The 17,468-nt window shown below is 47.4% G+C and overlaps 1 protein-coding gene and 1 pseudogene across 2 annotated transcripts in view; both read left to right on the forward strand.

The window, feature by feature from the left end:
• Positions 1-17,468, forward strand: part of Fbln5 (fibulin 5) — an 89,653-nt gene that overhangs the window by 13,919 nt on the left and 58,266 nt on the right. The gene's annotated exons all lie outside the window — the stretch shown is intronic.
• LOC123462558 lies at positions 6,616-6,712 on the forward strand (annotated as a pseudogene).

The following is a 17,468-nucleotide window of genomic DNA, read 5'->3' on the forward strand; positions in this document are numbered from 1 at the left end:
CCACTGAATCCCTTCTTTCCAATCAGTTCTCTCTCCTATTTTGATGTCATCATTTTTCCCCTCCTATTGTGTAGGTCTTGTGTAGATGGCATCAGCCACTGTCATGACTTATGGAAAGGCAAATATGGATTCTGAAAACTTAAGCCTGCGCAGGTAGAAGATGAGGCCAGCTGTCCTGACCACCAATCTACAGTCTCCTAACTAGATGCTGTGACCCCTCCCATCTGGTAGAAAAGAAATTACCCCCAAGAAAGTGGAGGAGGGGGATGCTGCTCTCCTAGGATATCACAGGGGTGGGAAGATAGATAAGCAAAGCGATCAGTTCCATCTGTGGTGGCGAGGAAGAGGGTCTGATGACAGTGTAGAGGCAGTCCAGGCTTGGGGACCTCAGCTAGCCATAGTGTAGGCAGTTCTTGGGACCCCTTCTGCGGAACAACTGCGAACTGTCTTGAAGGTCCACGAGAATCCTTTTCCCTCTCACATACGTCTTTCCAGGGTCTGAAGGCCTTCGACAATGAGGGTCAGGGCTGGGAAATCCATTCATCTTCTGATCCCTGTGATGTCAACCCATTCGTGGCTCTGAACCTGTTGCATAGACATGTAGAGCCTTAATAATGGTCCTTTTGTAAGTCTAGTACAATCTGGGAACCCCAGGGAGGACTGGCACCACGCCTGCCCATTTCCAAAGTCCAGTATTATGCATTCATAAGTCCTGAGTTCTTTTTGACTTCCCTTCACCCCACCCCACCATTTCCTGACTTACCAGGAATTTCAAATCGGCCCTCTCCGAGGTCCCCGTTGGCATTGTGAGAGGTGGCGTCAGGGGGCCGGAGCAGGAGAAGGCATGGGAAGGGCAGCTTTTTCTGACTGATGCTCTGGGGGAGCTGGGGTAGGAGTGAGAGGCTTGGAGCAGGCAAAGGGGAGCCAGGCAGCAGCTGGCAGAGGGGAGTAAGGAAGTGAGAAGGGAGGTTGCTGGGAAAGGTGGGCAGGGGCATGGGGAGAATGACCGTCCCCAGAACAATGGGTTTCCTCTGGGTGACTCTGAGAGGAAGCAGTCATGAGGCGTGTGTGGGTCAGTGAGAATTAGAGACATTTCTGAAGTTTTGGTGGCTCGGAGAGAAGGATGGCATCTCTTTGCCATCAAGATAGCACATAGTAATGGCAGAACCAGCAGCAGCCCCAGGCACTCGTTTGCAACCCGGGCAGGATGCTTGTGTGTCAATTAATAATGCACTTGGTCTTCACCACCTCCTGCAAGGTAGAACTGGCACTGCCTGTGTACCCATGAGGAAATCAAAGTGCAGAGGAAGCTCAGGACCCTAAGTGAGACAGGATGAGCCAGAATTTGAAAGACTGGGTTCCGAATAAGGAAACTGGGGTTTGGTAAAGGTTTGTTAAAGGGCTTTCAGAGATTCAGTGCAAAAGCCAATGTTAAGCACAAGGAGCTTGTGGTGCGTGTGTGTGTGTGTGTGTGTCTGCATGTGCATGTGTGTGTGGAGAGATCAATGTCAGGAATCTTCCTCAATTGCTTTCCACTTTATTTTTTTTATTTTTTATTGTTTTGATTTTTTTTGAGGTAGGCTTTTGCTCTGGTCCAGGCTGACCTGGAATTTACTATGTAGTCTCAGGGTGCTCTTGAACTCACAATGATCCTCCTACATCTGCCTGAGTGCTGGGATTAAAGGCGTGCACCACCACACCCAGCTTCCACTTTATTTTTTTGAGACAAGATCTCTCACAGAAGCGAGAGCTCACCAATTAAACTAGACTATGGAGCAGGCCCTGGGGCTCTTGTCTCCAGCTCTAGCAAAGGGATTAGAGACACATACCAGTGGTTTTTACATTGGTGTTTGTGGTCCAAACTCATGCTTGTGTGGCAAGCACTTTACTAAATGAACCATCTCCTGGGCCTCTGTTTTCATTTCTTTTTTTTTCCTTTTTTTTTTTTGTTGGTATGTGTATGGTGTATGTGTGATATCTGTTCACGTGCGTGTATCTGTGCACATGCTGAAATGCACATGTGTAAAAGTAGAGGGGATCATCCAGTGTTCATCTCTATGACTCTTAAAAAAAAAATTTTTTTTTTTTTGATGTAGGGTCACCACACCATGCCAAGCAGCTTTTGGCTTTTTGTTTTATTTTATTTATTTGCAAGCAGAGAGAGGAAGAGAGAGAAAATGGGTACGCCAGGGCCTCTAGCCACTGCAAACAAACTCCAGATACATGTGCCCCTTGTGTATCTGGCTTACATGGGTCCTGGGGAATTGAACCTGGGTCCTTTGGCTTCGCGGGCAAGTGCCTTACTGTTAAGCCATCTCTCCAGCCTCATCTGTATGGCTCTTTTGTCTTGTTTCCATGAGATGGAGTCTCTCACTGAACCTGGAATGACCCCCATCCCTCCATCAGACTGGCTGACTAGTAAGTCTCTATGATTCCTCTGTCTTCACCACCCCCAGCACTGGGCTTATAGGTACCTATGGCCAATCCTGGCTTTTCCCAAGGGCTCTGGGAAAGCAAACTCAGCCCTCATGCTTGCATAGTAAGTGCCCTTACCCATTGAGCCATCTCCCTAGCTCCTCTTCTTTCTCTTTTTTTTTAAAATTAAAATACTTTTTTACTTGCTTATATATTTATTTATGAGAAAAAGAGAATGAGTGGGTGTACCAGGATCTCTTGCCACTGCAAACAAACTCCAGACACATGCCACTTTGTGTATCTGGGGACTGGGGAATCAAACCTGGGCCAGCAGATCTTATAAGCAAGTACCCTTCACCGCTGATTCACCTCCCTGTCCCTATTTTGTTTTTTAGATTCATTCATGTATTTATTTATGAAAGAGAAAGACAGAGTCAGAGAAAGAGTGGAGTGTAAGCATTCTAGGACTTCCTGCCACTGCAAATGAACTCCAGACAAATGTGCTATTTTGTACATTTGGTTTTACTTGAGTACTGGGGAATTGAACCCAGGCTATCAGGCTTTGCAAGCAAATGTCTTTAACTGCTGAGCAATCTCTTCAGCCCAACTTTTAAAAAATATTTTTATGTATTTATTTTCAAGGAGAAAGAGTGCAAGACAGAGTGTGCAAGACTGTGAGAAAGCCAGAGGACGAGGGCCACCTGCCACTGCAAATGAACTCCAGACACATGTGCATCTGGCTTTATATGGGTACTGAGGAACTGAATCCAGTCCTTCGGGCTTAGCAAGCAAGTGCCTTAACTGCTGGGCCATCTCTCCAGCCCCTAGTCCAACTTCTCTTTTGATGAAAATTTTTATTCTGTAAAATTTTGAAATTGGACAAAGTAGAGAGAACACACATGACCAAGGTCAGGTGGCACAATCTCTGTTTTACCTTACACTTAGTCCTGTAACTTAATGCAAATACCAGAGACCTAACCATTTTATCCTTAAATATTACAGAATGATCTCAAAAAGGTCAAGATTAATTGTAAAATGACCACAAAAACAAAACCCAAAGGTCTCCCTTAAGAACCCATTATCAAACCTAGAAGATCCAACAAAGGGCTGGAAAGCCAGATGCACAAAGTAGCATATGAATCTGGAGTTTGTTTGCAGTGGCTGGAGGCCCTGGCTCACCCATTCTCTCTCCTTTCTCTCTTTGTCAAATAAATAAAAATTTTAATATAGTATTTTATTTAATTAATTTATTTATTTGGTTTTTTGAGGTAGGGTCTCACACTAGTCCAGGCTGACTTGGAATTCACCATGTAGTCTCAGGGTGGTCTCGAACTCATGGTAATCCTCCTACCTCTGCCTCCCGAGTGCTGGGATTAAAGGTGTGCACCACCATGCCTGGCTCTCATTTTATTTTGTATATGAGAGAGAGAGAGGGAGGGAGGGAGAGAGGGAGAAAAAGAATATGGGACATTCCAGGGCCTCCAGCCACTGCAGATGAACTCCAGATGCATGTACCCCCTTGTGTATCTGGCTTATGTGGGTCCTATGGAATTGAACCTGGGTCCTTTGGCTTTGCAGGCAAGTGCCTTAACCACTAAGCCATCTCTCCATATATCAATAAGAACTCTTTCCCATGGAATGTCCAGTTAGTGTTCAGGTTTTCTCAGCTGTCTCAGAAATGCCTCTCCCCATTACATGGCTTGAGTCAGATCTAAGCACAATCTCCTAATTGCCTCAGCTGTTGAGTCCTCTCTTGTTTCCCTTGCCACTTTAAGAACATTTATTTTAAAACATTTCTGTGTGTGTGTGTGTGTGTGTGTGTGAATGTGCATGTTCATGTGTATACAGTCTTTCTGGTCGCGCTTGCCCTCCCATCTCACTTTGAGGCAGGGCTTCCCTCTCTGGATTCTCCCTGGGCTATAGTCTCCTGCTGGCCTTACCATGAGCTTCCTGGAAATTCTCCAGCTCTGCCTACCATCTCCCTACCAGCACCGGCATGCCGGGATTACAGAAGCTTGCCGTGGCTTCCAGCTTTTTACACGGAGTCTGGGAAACTGAACGCAGGTACTCCAGCTTGAGTGGAAAGTGCTTGATTCACTGAGCCAGTTCCCCTTTGCGTAGATGACACTGTCATGTTTGTCTGACATTTCCTACATGTGGGGTTTTGCTGATGGCATTTTTGTGGAGGGGTATAGCCCACTTTTTCATCCCCTTTATTATTCTGCAAGGCAGGAGTCATCCAGAGACTTGGCTCGGTGCTGGTGGGACACGTTTGACAAGTTGCTTTAGGGGTAGCATCTTTGGTCTTCCTCCCTCTCTGCTCATCGATTTCTTACAGTGAGAGAATCACCTTAAGGAAGACAATGGGCGTCACTGTTCATGTTGCTTTGCTCTTTCATTTTGGATCCCTTTTCAGCAAAGCTTTCTTCTCCCTGGTGTTCAGATGAGCCAGTGCCCTGTTCCCGTAGGCTGAGCTGAGCCCTGTGTCCCGGGTACCTCTGAGCTTCCTTCCCAGTTTCTTCGTTTTGGATTCCACTTCAGAGGTGACTAAATCTTGTTTGTTCTGGAACAAAGTTTGGCCACAGGTTTGAGTCCATGAGCCCCTGGCTGTAAATCTGAATCACTTCAGGGTACTTTTTGCAGACAGAGGACATAGTGACCTAAGAGCTGCAGCCCATGAGCCAATTTCGTTTTGTGTCATTGAGAAAACTGGCAGCTCGGCTTGAGGGGATCATCAGCTCCACAAGACTGTGGGGACTCATGGCTGATTGGAGTGTGTCACCCAGATCCTCCACCCTTGGGAGATCTGGCAACCAGACTCTCTGGATGGGCAGCCAATCAGATAGGGTTAACTGGCAAGGAGGAGGGGCTGCTGGAGGGGAGCGTCACCAACCAGGGCTCAGATTAAAAGCAAAATCAAACAACACACAAAGTTCTGAGCCCGCCAAGAGCCATCTGGGAGAAAGCAGTGTGGGCCCATTAGCACAGAACTGAAATGAAAGGGTAGGGAAGCTTCAGCTCAATGCTGGTGCACCCCGCATTTGGACCCCCATTCTGGAACCTTTTTTTTTTTTTTCCTCATGGCATGCTGCTCCCTCTGAGTTCCAGATCCCTAAATGTGGCTGCCACTCACCTTTGTATGTTTATCACTTTTGAATTACTGTGGTATCTCTCTGGGTAGACAGGCCAAGTCCTGGCTTTGCTAATCAACTTGGCTCAGTGGCAGACCAGGGACTCCACCAGTCACTAAGGCTCACGATGTGTTTTCCAGCTGGGAAAGCTGTTTTACCAGAGCTGTGCTCCACCAGGGGATTGCTGGAATTCGGGCCATTCATGGGATTGATTGCAAGGAACATAATGATTTTCTGGACTGGTCTGGGAGTTTGTTGACCAGGGCACTCACACAAGCAGAGAACAACACATCCAGATCCTTGTGGAAGACAGATGGAGTTGGCTTGAGGCTCTTTCTTGAGTTATTTTTCCTGACAGCCAGCCAGCGTTTAGTCAGCCATATTCAGAGTACCTTGCTGGTGCCAGGTTCTGGCCTAGGCACAAAGGGGGACAACCCAGGGGCTTGCAGTCAAGGAAGGGTTGTTAGAAACTATACACATAGAAGACGAGGCCTGAGTGGCTAAGATGGTACCAGAGGAGGCCTTGGGTGTGCAGAAGCTGGAGCTCCGAACATTTTCACCTTGGTTTGGCTAGTTCCTGCCTTTGAGGCCTGGGGCTTCACTTCCTCATCTGTAAAATGGGTATGACAATGCCTGTCCCATAAACGAACAAACATGAAAACGCTTTGCTCAGACTTCTCATGGAGTGTCACACACCACATGTTAGTTGGGAAAAATTCAGAGGCGACTGATAGGGTCTTGAAATGATAACTCATACCTAGATCTAGAGAGTCTGAAAATTACCCACTGCTTCAAAAACCTTTAAAAAATGGTGCTCACAGGCTGGAGGGATGGCTTAGTGGTTAAGATATTTGCCTGCGAAGCCAAAGGACCCAGATTCAAGGATCCACATAAGTCATATGCACAAGGTGGCACATGTATCTGGAGTTTGTATGCAGTAGTTGGAAGCCCTGGTGAGCCCATTCTCTCTCTATATATCTGCCTCTTTCTCATTTTCTCTCAAATAAATAAAAGTAACCTTAAAAAACTAGTTACTGACCAAATTCTAACAGGTCATATTAAAAAAAAAAAATGGTGCACGCTTCAGTACTAGAATAATGCAGACAAGATTAGCATGGCCCCTATGCAAAGATGACACAAGGATTTGTGAAACATTCTACACGTTTTATGTAAATTTTTAAATAAGTTTATTTTATAAAATAAAAAAAGAAATAAAGCACTATTTAGAAAAGGAAGAAAAAAAAAAAACCCTTAAAATGGCCCCAAACTGAATTTGACCACACCCACTCTGTAGGCCTTCGGAGCTTTCCAGGGGACGACTTAAGTCAGAAGGTGCTGGAGATGCCAGCAGCGCTCGGTTTATTTAAGTTGTGAAACAAAGTCGCGGGGAGTCGCCCGCCGTGGCACGCGCTCCCAGAGGCCAAGACACCGCCAGAGCACGCGGGAACCGCCGCGGGGTGGCAGGTCTGTGGTTGGCACAAGTGAGGGAGCGGGTGGTCTTCACTTCTTTTTTTAATCCATTTTTAATATATTTTTTTATTTGAGAGAGAGAGAGAGAGAAAATGGGTACACCAGGGTCTCTGGCCACTGCAGATGAACTCCAGACAAATGCATCACCATGTTTATCAAGCTTACCTGACTAGTGCATGCTTCATACAGGCTTCCAGCTTGGGCTGTAACTTGAGACCCAGGCATCAGGCTGACATTGGGGGGTGGGGGGGCGGTGAGAGTGGAGGGCTCCTTAGCTGCTGAGAACCTGAGGTCGAAGTGGGCCTGGAGAGGGGACTCTGATGGAGGCTGGAGGCAGGTGACCCACAGTTGGCTCTCCTCAGCTGTCCTTGAACTACCCCCCCCCATAAGCTTGTGTGCCCCCACCCCGTTTTCTATATCTGTGTCAGTCTTTTCCCATCACAGGCTGATGTGCTGGGCAAGTTGCGGTCTCTCTGGACCTGTTTTACCAGCTGTGAACAGCGGGAACACGGCTGAGGCATGTGCATTGTCTAACCCAGAAACTGGCTCAGGGCAAGGGCTTCATAACTTATTATCATGATTGGTATCATGATTTCAAATCTTAGCATTCCTCCTTTTAAAAAAAAGTATTTTGGGGCCAGACAGATGGCTTAGTGGCTAAGGCATTTGTCTACAAAGCCAAAGGACCTTGGTTTGATTCCCCAGGACCCATGTAAGCCAGATGCACAAGGGGGCGCATGCGTCTGGAGTTCGTTTGCAGTAGCTGGAGGCCCTGGTGTGCCCATTCTCCTCTCTCTCTCTCTAATAAAATATATTAAAATATTATTTCAAAATATTTTGTTAGATCCCAGCACTTGGGAGGTAGAGGTAGGAGGATTGCCATGAGTTCAAAGCTACCCTGAGACTACATAGTGGATTCCAAGTCAGCTTGGACTAGAGTGAATTTTTTTTTTTTTGTTAGAGAGCACGAGTGAGCAAGAAAGGCAGACAGAGAAAGAACTGGCACGCCAGGGCCTCTAGCCACTGCAAATGAACTCCATAGGCACATACCACCTTGTGCATCTGGCTTATGTGGGTCCTGGGGGAATTGAACTTGGGTCCTTAGGCTTCACAGACAAGCACCTTCATTGCTGAGCCCTCTCCCCAGTCCAGATCTTACCATTCCTGTTGACATCTCCTAGGCCATCATTGGGCCTTCAGAACCCTTGGTCCTATTCTGTTGCTGCTTGTTCTCTCCCTCGGGAAACAGCTTGACGAGCGCATACTTGGAGGCTGAGGATTGAGTTCCTGACAGGTGATAGCAGCAGGCGCTGGGATTAGCTTGAGCTTCCATGGAGCCCGCAGCAGAGAAGGGGTTCTGGGATGCTGTCCAACGGGAAATGCAGATTCTGCCTTAAGAGGTCTGGCAGGGGCTGGGGAGGGCTGAGGTCCCTCAACTCTTCATTTAAGGACAGAGAAATGTTTTAGAGATTTACTTACCATATTACTTGACTTCATTGGAATATATTATTGTGTTTAAAAACAAAAACCCAGGACAGAGTCATTTTGAAGCCTACATTGAGGCAGTATGCTACTGAGGTAAAGTGAACATTTAAGATACAGGTAAGAACTGGACCTTGACCCCAGATTTAGTACTTACTATCCGTGAGGCATTAAGAACATCACTTGGGGAATGGAGAGATGGTTTGGTGGTTAAGGCCCAGGTTCAAATCCCTAGTGTCCACGTAAAGCCAGATGCACAAAGTGGTATATGCATCTGGAGTTCAGTTGCAGAGGTGATAGGCCCTGGTGTGCTCATTTTACTCCCCTCCCTGCTTGCAAATAACAGTAAATTATATATATATATACATATACACATATATATATATTTTTTTTTTGAAAAAGAGTCACTTGGCTGCTCTGACCTAAGTGTTTTTTGTAAAACTAATAATAATAATAGGAGATGGTATTATATTGAGTGTCTCAATCTAGAGTCTATACATTTAAATCAATGGCTCAGTTTTCATTGTTTTCCCACTAACTTCCAATTGGAAAGTTATTATTACTGTCTATTATGTAGGCAACATGAATTCATAGGCAGTCCTGTGCTCTTATCAATAAGTGAACCAGGCACATTTCATTATAGATGTGGTAGTTACTCTGAACTGCTTATAAAATCTTAGTCATACTTCTCATTACTTTGATAATGTCAGCAATAAGCCTGGTGTGGTGGCGCACACCTTTAATCCCAGCACTCAGGAGGCAGAGGTAGGAGGATCACCGTGAGTTCGAGGTCACCCTGAGACTCCATAGTGAATTCCAGGTCAGCCTGAGCTAGAGTGAGACCCTACTTCGAAAATCCAAAAAAAAAAAAAAAAATGTAGACAATATTAGATCTGTTGTATAAGCTTATTAATACACTCATAAAGAGGTATCTGTAGGGCTGGGAGATGGCTCAGAGGTTATAGGTACTTGCTTGCAAAGGCCTGGGTTTGAGTCCTAGTAACCAGGTAAAGCCAGATACACAAAGTGGTGCTTGATCTAGAGTTTGCAGAGACAGGAGGCCCTGAAATGCCCCTACTCTTCCCCCTCCCTCCCTCCCTCTCTCTCCTCTCATCCTTTCTTCTTGCAAATTAATAAATTTTTAAAAAAGAAGTACATGTAGAACTATATAACACATCTGTCTTTTTAAAAAATATTTTATCCTTATTTGTTTGAGAGAGAATGAAGCAGAGAGTGAGAGCGAGCGAGCGAGCGAGCGAGAGAGAGAGAGAGAGAGGAGGGGAGCAGGCAGGCAGATAGAGTGAATGGGTGCACCAGGGCCTCTAGCCACTGCAAATGAACTCCAGATGCATGTGCCACCTTGTGCATCTGGGTTACATGGATCCTGGGGAATTGAACCTGGGTCCTTTGGCTTTGCCAACAAGTGTCTTAAGCGCTAAGCCATCTCTCCTGCTCCACACATGTGTCTTTTAAGACATTTTGATAGTTGTTCTTTGGTGTATGAGGCTTCCTTTGTAATCCCTGAGGGGGGGGGGTTCAACCATGCAAGACAGGTTCATGGCACACACACAAAATTTCCTGGCCCAGATGCTTTCTCAGGACCCCTCTCTAACTTCAGAATGTTCTACTATTCTAAATCTTCCTTCCCAGTCTTTAGGGAACATAATTTTTGTGTCCAGACTGTCTGGATTCTGTTAACTCTTTCTCACCTGGATTTCTGGAGCAATGTAACTCTTTTCTACTTGTGAATTTCAACCAGTGCGCTCTCTGCTGGGACAAAAGCGCCTCCCTGTATGCTGTGGTAATCAGCCCTGGTCAGGTAGTGGTGAGGCATGGTGCTCTGCCTGGCCTCCTGAGCTGTGTGGGGCTGTTCTGTTGGGACGTGACCTGCCCTTGGTGCTTTTGTGCAGTAGGTCACTTCCCCAGTGCCTGGCATGGCAATTTTCTCAATGACCTACAAGTTTTTCTTGGCTCTCTTCTTATGTTCCCTGGTCTGGTCATGTTTCTTTGAATTATGTTCTACTCCAGAATTAGCCATTTGTATGTAAATAGCAAGTGGTGGTATAAGGGGAAGGATGAAGTGTGGATCCAGCTCTGCTCCTGAGGGCTCTGGTAAGGACGGGTGCGATGCCAGGTCTCTACAGAGCACCCGCTGGAGGACCGGAGGTCACAGTTACCTTCCAGTACCACAGAGGCCACTGAACCTGATGCTTTTGCAGTTAGCGGGAGGTACACATTGGAGATGGGGTCCTCACTACGTTGTCCAGGCTGATCGCAAGTGGGGTTCAAGCAATCCTTCCACCTTGGCCTTTCATATAGCCGGGATGACAGGGGCATAGCTCTGTAATTAGGTGAAAGAGGGTGACCAAGTTCACCGTCTCTTTTCTTGTTCAGGCTAGTCATAGATTTCTTTTCACACATGCTCTGGCTCCCGGGCCGTCTCACTGGCACACTGTGGAACCAAATCACCCATGCACGTCTGGATGTCACGTAGTTCCATATCCATCCTTGATGGTTCGCCTTTGCTTGTGTGCATGGTGTCCACGGGGCATCAGCAGTTCCTGCCTGCATGCTAGCTGTGATGCAAGAAACAGCGGCACGGAGGTGTCTGGACTGTGGAATACAGGAAGCAAAGGAGGGAAAATGTCATGTGAATGCAAGATTCTTGTTTCATGCATGAAGTCAGAGCATTGGGGGTCAGGCTGGTGTGCTGGCACATGCTTTAATGCCAGCACTTGGGACACTGAGGTAGAAGGATCACTGTGAGTTGCACCCCAGCCTGCGCTACACAGGGAGTTCCAGCTCAGCCTGGGCTAGAGTGAGGCCCTGCTTCAAGACCAAAAACAATTAGGAATCACATTTGAAAACATATTTATTTGTAAGGAGAGAGGGAGAGGGAGAGAGAGAGAGAGAATGAGAATGGGCTGCCTCTAGCCACTACAAATGAGCTCCAGATGCACTGTGTGCACCTGGTTTTATGTGGGCACTGGGGAATCAAACCTAGGCCATTAGGCTTTGCAAGCAAGTGACTTAACCACTGAGTCATCTGTATAGCCCCTAGGAATCATATTTAAAACCCCACATAACAGCTTCATGGCAATGACATCTGAGAGGCCCAAGTTATAATTCGTCCTGTAGGACGCGAGTGACTTACTGTGCCAGGGAGCAGTGGCAGGTAGTGTGAGACTGGAGAGGAGTACACACACTAGTGTCACACATACATGGCTTCACATTTCCCTGGGGCACAATCTTCTGAGTGTCCTGTCTTCAAAATGGGATGCCAATCTTACCTTGTGGCCTTTTCTTTTCTTTTTGTTTTCAAGGTAGGGTTTCACTGTAGCCCAGGCTGACCTGGAATTCACTATGGAGTCTCAGGGTGGCCTCGAACTCACCGTGATCCTCTTACCTCTGCCTCCCTAGTGCTGGGATTAAAGGTGCGCGCCACCACGCCTGGCTCTTGTGTGTTGTTTTGAAGTTTAGTAAGTGATACGTTGCTTGTCTGATAGTCCAGTCTGCACCCTTTAAACAATGTACCATCTCTTCCCACAGTCCTTGAACCTATTGTAAAAGCAACACCTACCTCTGCTTTGCAGCTAATCAGTGTCTGTCCTGGTCAGACATGCGGCAGGAGCTTATCCCAGGTGGGAAGAGTTGGAAGGGAGAGTTGAGGGGCGAGGTCTCCCTTTGTTTTTGTCCACACACAAATACAGTTGTGTGTCGCTTAGGACGGGGATGTGTTCTGAGAAGTGAGTGCACCAATGGGCAGTTTGGTTACTGTGTGGACATTCTAGAACATACCCACACAGACAAAAGTGGTACCAGCACCCCTAGGTGACGTCTTCTTATCAGACCTCTAGCGCATGTGGTCTGTCCATTGACTGTTTCTAGGCAAGACATTCCAGCGCTCCCTGTCTATGAGCAGTCCCTGTTGAAGTGGCTTTTGAACCTCCTCTGGGGTCCTTGTAGATTTTGAGGTGCCAAAGTGCAGCTCAGGTGGCTTTGTTCTCTCTCTCTGGCTGCCACCTTGTCTGGACAGATGGACCCCAGGCTGTGGGCTGAGCCTCATCAGACATCTTCCCCATAGCAGCCATAACTTGGGCTCAAGTTAGAGACAGAAGGCCAGTGCTTCCCACAGCCTTGGGGTGTGCCTGGCTTCTTTCGCACTTTATGGCATAACAGGAGGCTTGGGGGTCTGAGTGGAGTGCCTAGAGAGGGGATTCCTGGAGCGTGGGCACTGTGCCAGTGTCCACTGTGTGTCCACCATGTAGAATCAAGTGAACCCTCAGTGACTGTCGTATGAACGAATGCATGGCTGCAAGGGGCGTGTGGCAACTATTGAACATAGGCATGTGAAGGGCGTTGCTTTTCTTCTTACCTCGCTGGTCTCTCATCTCTCACTTAACTAAAACACAGTGTGATTTCTCACAGTGTACTGGGTGTCAAGAGGGAACTGTGATGACCACCATGACCAATATGGTCACTGTGTGTACCCCACACTCAGCATTGCGTTGGCACACTGGTGCATAGTGAGTGTTGGTCTTTCTACAGGGGTATGCTCTTGTTGGTGGGGGGAAGTGTGTCAAGGTGAGACACACAGCTCACACAACTTCAGAGGGTGCCCTCCAGTGGCCTCACATGCCATGGGTGTCCCAGGAGCCCATAACCACCCAGAGGCTCTTGTTTCTCTTGGACACAGAGGAGAGTGCCTGGGGAAGGATCTTCGGCCCATCTCCTTAGGTGCTGGCAGGGGAAGGACATTCACAGGATTTCTTCCCTCCAGAGTGCCTGAGACAGCAGACAAGAGGTCAAGAACTGACCTTTCATTTCCCTTCAGCTTGCTGGGAGCTGGGTCAGAGGGGATATGGGGACAGCAAGAGCTGGAGCCCTGCTCCAGGCAGCCAGCATCCACGGACTTGGGGGTCAGCTGGCGCAGAATGGCTAAGGAGACAGGGACGCTCGGGGGCTTTGTTAGTGCAGTTGGACTCTCCCTCGAACTGGAGCATTTGCAGAAATGTAGCCAGACTTGATTTATGAGCTCCACATATTTCACAGGTCTTTACATGTCCCCCAGGAATCAGTGAGGTCAGACAGAACAGACTTTGCATCCGGAATCAGTATAAAATTGGCATCTTCTGCTATTCCCATGGGAGGGAGGGGAGAAGGGAGGGGAATAATAATTTGAGGGGGATTCTATGAAACAGTGCAAAGACACACACACACACACACACACACACACACACACACACAAGACCCAGCCTCTGCTTCATTCCTGTTGGGAGACAAAGAGAAGACATATGTTTTCTGTATCTGAGCTGAGTGTAGAGTGGCCACGTCCCTTGGGGCCACTGTGCCTAGGACAGAGCACAATGGCACAGGTCTGATAGGGTGACTGATGAAACCAGAGCCAACTGAGGAGTGACCACGACACCCTGTGCTTATGCTCTGGTGCACCTCCACACGTGACAGACACTGATGATGACTTTGACATCTCATGTCCTAGCAGGAGCTTCCTGCCTTGCTCACCGTGGTATTTCTAGTTCCTCCTAAGTATTTGTTGAATGGGGGTGGGGGGAGTCACATGTGGTGAACCATATGTGAGAAGGAGAAATTGATGGTATCTTGGGTATAGTTGCCCATATAAGTTAATTTATCATGGGTCAATCCATGCATTCACTTATTGTTTATGCACTAGAGTCTGTGCTGAGTACACAAGCATTAATCAAGCATCATTACTAGCCTGGAAAGTTCTTCGTCCCCATTGTCAGGTGGGGTAGTGGAAACTGAAGAACCTGGCTGGTAATGGTAGCCCAGTGAAATGGGGCCACCACAAAGGCAGGAGCTACTGGGCTGGGCAGGCATGAGTGGTCACGTTTTCCCAGAAGGACAGGCGTCACACTTCTGTGCTTCTGTGTGATTAAACAGGGATCCCCTTAAGTACTGTGTAAAATAAGAGGTCTACAATCATACTTGTTTGTGGGACCCCTTCTGCCACTTCAGACCTCCTGAGTAGATTCTTGTGCCAGGCTTAACAATCAACTCCGGAGAAGAGGGAGACTCGCAGCCAGGCCCCAGAACACTTGGTCAGACACAGATGCCCGAGTCTGCCACATCTCCGTGTGGCACTGCATCTGAGCCACGAAGCCAACCCCTCCCTACTTCTATTAGCAGGTGGGGAGGAGCAGTCACCTTCTCACCTTTCACCTAGAGACAAATGACAGGGTGTGGGCTTTCCTTTGAAACAAACAAATTAGCACCAAAAAAAGGAGTGGTGATCTTGGGTTTGTCAACCTCATTTTTTTTTTTTTTTTTTAATGCAAGAGAGTGAGAGAGAACGAAGTGGTGCCCTGGGGCCTCCAGCCATTTCAAATGAACTCCAGACACATGCACCCCCTTGTGCGCATATGCAACCTTACGTGTTTGCATCGCTGTGCGTTTGGCTTACGTGGGACCTGGAGAGTTGAACATGAGTCCTTAGGCTTCGCAGGCAAGTGCCTTAACCACTAATCCATCTCTCCAGCCCTCAACCCCATGGTTTAAGAGACAATGACCCAACTCAAAATTTTATGACAACTTATACAGAACATAATCTCATAATCCCCAAGCCTTTGAGAGTCCTCTGTATCTGAAATCTCCCACTCTTTGGCATTAGGATAAATAAGCTATTTTATCAGACCACAATTAGGTTCTATCCATACTTTTTTTTTTTAAAGTCTTCCCTGACAAAAAGAAGTTGGCAAAGATATCTGAGGTCCGTACAGATTCCTTGAAGCTGAGGTGGTAGCTAGCGGAATTCCAAGGACAGGCTAGGCCCTACCTCATCTTCCCATAGAGGACAGGGCTTCAAGGAATGGTAGGAAGTGAGCTGTGGAGGGCAGAGAATGGCTGACTCTGGTGGAGAGCATCTTGTGGCTGCCTTGGATTAAGTGTTCTGGGAGACAAATTCTGCTGGAACAGACAGTTAGGGAGTCTTCACAGAGACAGGGCATTTACAGGTCAGTCAAAAAGCCTGGAAAGCAGGAATGCTATGTGATGGGATGTGCCCATGATTCACCTAGAAGGCCATTTGCAGAGCTGGAATAAAGCCCGAAGTCCCTAGAATGTTTAAAAAAAAATGTTTATGCGAGAGAGAGAAAAGAGTGAGAGAGAGAATATGGGCACACCAGGGCCTCTTGCCCCTGTAATCAAACATCAGATACGTGTGCCACTTTGTAGGTCTGGCTAAAGCTGTAAACATAGGTACTAAGGAATCAAACCCAGGCCTGTATGCTTTGCAAATTAGTGTCTTTAATCACTGAGCCACCTCTTTGGCCTGTCCCTGGATTATTTTTTTTAATATTTTTATTTATTTATTAGAGACAGAGAGAGGGAGATAGAGATAGTGAGTGAGAATCACCATGCCAGGGCCACTAGCCCCTGCAAATGAACTCCAGACACATGCGCCACCATGTGCATCTGGCTTACCTGGGACCTGGAGAATTGAACCTAGGTCCTTAGGCTTCACAGGCAAGCACTTTAACCGCCAAGCCATCTTTCCAGCCCCTTGGATTTTTATTTATTTATTTGCAAGCAGTCACCCCTATCTCTCTCTCTCACACACACACACAGAATGGGTGTGCCATGGCTTTTTGTCCCTGCAAACAAACACCAGATACACAAGCCACTTTGTGCATCTGGCTTTATGTGGGTGCTGGGGAATCAAACCTGGGTGATCAGGCTTTGCAAGTACGGACCTCTAAGCACTGAGCTTAAAATCTACCCCTGGATTCTTAATTGCCAAAACCAATGCTGTGCTATGGCAGGAGATTGGATTCAGAAACTGAATGACTGTGGGGAAACTCATTTCTTGGCTGTGGGTTTAGATCTTCATTCAATGTGAGGTCAGAGGGATAACCAGTGAACCATGCAGAGCTTGAACTTGACAATGTGGGGGGTAGGTGAGTCGTTCTGTTAGCCCGTGTTAGCTCTCATGTTCTGAGGAGGTTGGTCAGGGTGAGATGAATCCAGCACACAAAACAAGTATCTCCTTAAAGTAAAGGAATAAGGCTTTGCAATTCAGTTGAGAGATCTTCCATTCCTTTACCTAGAGTCTGGGTTCACAGAATTGGTCCCCAGCCTTTAACATGGACACGCCAAGCTTACCCTCTCAGTCAGCTGTAAAGCTCTGTCTTTTCCCTGTGCCAGCTCAAGCAATAAACGTAAACTGAGTGAGTCTGACTATTAACATTATATCTTTCCAAAGATCTCCAAGGTGGGGATAGTGAGGCAGAAGGCCCTGGGAACTTCCGCAGACAGGCAAGAGACAAACTGGTTAAAAAGACCAAGTCAGCTGAGCATGGTGGTGCACACCTTTAATCCCAGCACTCGGGAGGTAGGAGGACTGCCGTGAGTTCGAGGCCACCCTGAGACTACAGAGTGAATTCCAGATCAGTCTGGGATAGAGTGAGACTCTACCTCAAAAAGCAAGCATGCAAGCAAACAAACAAAAATAGGACAAGCCTTCAAGACCACAGGAGGCAGTGTGGACTTGGCCTTGGCTCCTTGGAGCAGGGAAGGCTTGCCAAGGTCACATTCCAGGGCAGCCTTTGACCAGGAAAAAGAGGATGTGTGACTCCCCATCAAGCCCTGAGGGCCACATGCATGCTAATAGGGTCTTGTCAACAAGGTCCCTGAGAGCAGACCCTGGAGGGGAGAGTGAGGCAGTCCAGCCCCTTGAAGCCCAGGAGCAGTCTCCACTGTGGGAGGTGCTAGGACTGTTTTGTGTGTTTGAGTGGGTGGGGGGATTGAAACCTGTATTTGCTGGCACATTCATAACAATACCACAGCTTGACCTGTTAACCCACTCAGGCTATCAGGAGGGCTGCCTTTGAGGGGAGGCTCTGTTGCACACCTTTCTTCTTGCCAATAGCTGTGTCTTTTCCTTTTCTCTCTGGTCATGTTTCTGTCCAAATTTTCTCTTCTTAGAAAGGTACC

This window comes from Jaculus jaculus, chromosome 7 (assembly GCF_020740685.1).
Source record: "Jaculus jaculus isolate mJacJac1 chromosome 7, mJacJac1.mat.Y.cur, whole genome shotgun sequence".
NCBI lineage: Eukaryota > Metazoa > Chordata > Mammalia > Rodentia > Dipodidae > Jaculus > Jaculus jaculus.